Source organism: Lipotes vexillifer, unplaced genomic scaffold (assembly GCF_000442215.2).
Source record: "Lipotes vexillifer unplaced genomic scaffold, Lipotes_vexillifer_v1.1 scaffold265, whole genome shotgun sequence".
In the NCBI taxonomy this organism is placed as follows: domain Eukaryota; kingdom Metazoa; phylum Chordata; class Mammalia; order Artiodactyla; family Lipotidae; genus Lipotes; species Lipotes vexillifer.
The window spans coordinates 1,869,945-1,873,210 of NW_006795112.1; the positions used below are offsets into that span (position 1 = coordinate 1,869,945).

The 3,266-nt window shown below is 38.3% G+C and overlaps 1 protein-coding gene across 2 annotated transcripts in view; it reads right to left on the bottom strand.

Moving 5' to 3' along the window:
* QTMAN (queuosine-tRNA mannosyltransferase) overlaps window positions 1-2,645 on the bottom strand; it is a 310,769-nt gene extending 308,124 nt beyond the window's left edge. The window contains exons 1-2 of one of the 2 annotated variants that reach the window (XM_007467473.1): window positions 2,548-2,645; window positions 1,141-1,204 (exon numbers count right to left, since the gene is read on the bottom strand). The gene's annotated coding sequence lies outside the window, so the exon portion shown is untranslated. Of the gene's footprint in view, window positions 1-1,140; window positions 1,208-2,547 lie in introns of those variants that run through there. The other variant, XM_007467471.1, reaches the window with a different exon arrangement.
* Between the last annotated feature and the right edge of the window lie 621 nt (window positions 2,646-3,266).

Here is a 3,266-nt window from a genome sequence, read left to right on the forward strand (position 1 = left end):
GGCGGGGAAAGAAGTTGTGAAAACTACTACAGTGTGGATGAATAGCACCAAAGGTCTACGAGTCCCTTCCTCCTGCACATCTCCACTGAATCAGCTGTTAAAAGAAGACCAACGGCTGTTACAGAAATAGCAAGAACTAAAGCACTTGCCTCAGGTGTCACACATAGAGGCATGGAGCATTTACCACCTAAGCCTATCTAATTTCTGCCAAAATGATCCCCTGCCCAGTTTTGTTCATAGCCACAGATTCTGATAGCAAGTCACGATCAGTGATGGGAAAGGCAACAGGGGAGGGAGAACATGGGGAAGAAATCCAGAGAGAACAGTGGCCAAACTCCAAACAATATACACGCTTCTCTTACTTAAATTAGTGCCCATGCACTAATACTTTGGGACAACAAAACCTGTGATAAAGGTTTCAGGTACGATGATTTGCTCTGGGCAGCAAGGGTAAGTCTGCCATATAATCAAAAAAAAAAAACATTAGCTTCCTCCTCACAGTTCTCCTTTTGCATTTCCTTTCTCTCCTCTAGGATATACTGCTGATGCTATTACCGCATGGGACACTGATAGTTGTAGGCAAGGCATTCATGTATTGCCAAAGTGGTCCAGAGCGTGATGTCTGGCTGGCTTTAATTCAGCAAGGAATATGAGGCAAAAGCAGGAAGCAAAAAGAATGAAAGGTATAGAAGAAGCCAGAGTATAGCCTGTGTTTTCTGTTTATTAATGATGCAGATGAAATGGGGGGAAATCTAGAAAAAGCAGCCAAGCCAAGTGAATTACAAAGAAATATTAAAGGAACTAAATGTGTATAACTTGGCTGACAACCAAAGAACAATATGAGAGCTGTCCACAACTCTCCAAAGTATATACAAAAAAGAAGAGCAGGGAATTTTTATCTACTATTGAAGTGTGAATATATGAAATAATAATGAGATAAAATAAAAATAAAGAAATCTGACTTCAAGTAGCCAAGGAAGTAATCTGGTAAAACTTAAGAAAGGATATGCTTCCTCCTCTTTAGAAATATTTATCATCTACTGACCCACACTGCAGTAAAGAGTAGATAATAGGAAATGACCACATACTGCCAGAGGACTTAATTCACGGAGAAATAAAAAGGAAGTCCCATTTGCTTACCTGATGATCCAGATTTACTGATGTCTCTCTTTACATATGTCTGATCTGGCTAATGAAGAGATATCTGTGAAATCACAAAGGACATAGGTTGGTATCTTCAAATTAAGCCCAATCTGAATTCTGAATCCTGACCTGGACAAGAGTTTACTTAAATGATGTAGTAGTCTGATTCTTGGATATTCTAAGATGGGAGAAGAACCTCTAAGAACAGAAATACTTTGAGTCTTAACTAAGAGCTTTTTTCAGTCTTTCCAAGGATTTCCCAAATTAATTATGACTCAAAAAATAATAACAATTCAGATTAGAAGTTCTTCACCTTGGTACGTGGACAACCCTCAGGAGTCTATGCACTCCTGAATGATATATGAAAAATGTGTGGGTTTATGTAAATGTATATGTCTCTGGGGAGAAGGTCAATAGTTTACGAGATTTGCACAGAGGTCTATAATCCAAACAACTGTGAAGAACCTCTGCTGAGAATAGTCTAAAATCTCAAAGGCAGGTTGGAATGCATACAGATAATCAATCCAGGTTTGGAAAACAATGGAGGTGCACAGACACTTGCAGATCTGGGGTAAACACCTTAAGAACACTACTTTCTGGGAGAACACAACATCAAATTTAAACTGTTACTTAACTTACACAGCCCTATGTTCTCTGCCTGCCATACACAGTGAAGAGAATGATGGGTGGATATTCTGACTCTCCTGTTCTGTATATATTAAAGTCAGAATCCTTAGGTATATCAATACTGACAGGGTCAGAACTAACAGAGCAACTCATCCAAAAAGAATCCTATATGACAAGCAAAAAGGAGGAGCTATCAAAGCAGTAAGAAATATGGCTCCCAAACAGTTTACATAGCACAAAATCACAGGATTAGCCAAACACATCTCCTAAAATAATTATTCAAAACAGTAATCAGAGTCAGAATAACCTACACCAGAATAAAAAACAGGTTGGAGAACCTTCCAGACACCAACTGTGAACAAGATGGGAAAGCATTCACAGCTAGAGAGAGGATCTGGAGCTGAGGTGTCACCAAAACAACAACAATAAACAAACACTGAGAAGACATAAATCAAGGAAAGAGAAAAAAAAAAACAAAATAACTCGAGATGGCTTATTTCACATAATGACTATAGAGTATATTCTCTCAAAGAAAATAGTGTATTTAGATATTCACCTCCTGAGCATCTCCCTGGCATTGCTCTGGTGCTGGGAATTCATCAGTGAACAAGACAAACAAAGCTTGCCCTGCTGGAGCTTAATTTTGGGGAGGAGAGGAAGGATGATGGGAGACAACTATATCAGCAACATCATTTCAATGTGTGATACATGAAATAAAACAAATAAATAAGATGATGTGACCGAGACATGCAAGAACGGCCTACATCTATCTAGTACATCACAGAGATGCTCACTCCAATCCTCAAAGTTAGTCAGGGTCTTAGAGAATTAAGATGGGGGAGGGACTGTAGGGACAGCTAGTCAGACCTCTTCATTTCAGAGACAAAGGATCACAACCTCATTATTTCCAAACATCAAAATACACACACCTGGACTGAGTTAGGATTTTATGATACACGCTCTGTCTTTAGAAGAGAGGACTGAGAACAGGTACTGAACAGCATTCCTGAAAACCTGGCTAAGGATACTGAATACTTCATACCCTTAATATTTAATAAAGAACCACATTCTATCCAAATTCTTGGCAAGTTCCATTCAATTAAAAGAATTTTGTTTTTTGCTTCTTCAGACAAATCTGATCAATTTCTGCTGTCAAAAAAAGGTTACCCAAGTTCATGTTCTTAGGCCTCAAACCTAGGCAATCTGGCTCTCATCACTACTTTTTGCAGACTCTACAGAAGTAAAATTTAAAAGAACAAAACAGCCTTAGATGGCTCCCAATATTCTTAAATTTATACACTCAACTAAGACCAGAAAAAGTCAAATTAAATAAAACCAAGTGTGATGAAAATTTAGAAGCAAAACTAGGTGAGCGGAGGAGAGGATAAGAATGAAATAATGAAAGAAGACACAAAAGAGTCATCTGCTCTGAAGCATCCAAATGAGAATTTCTCAGGAATAGGAAAACATTACCATGTGGACATGAAAACTACATG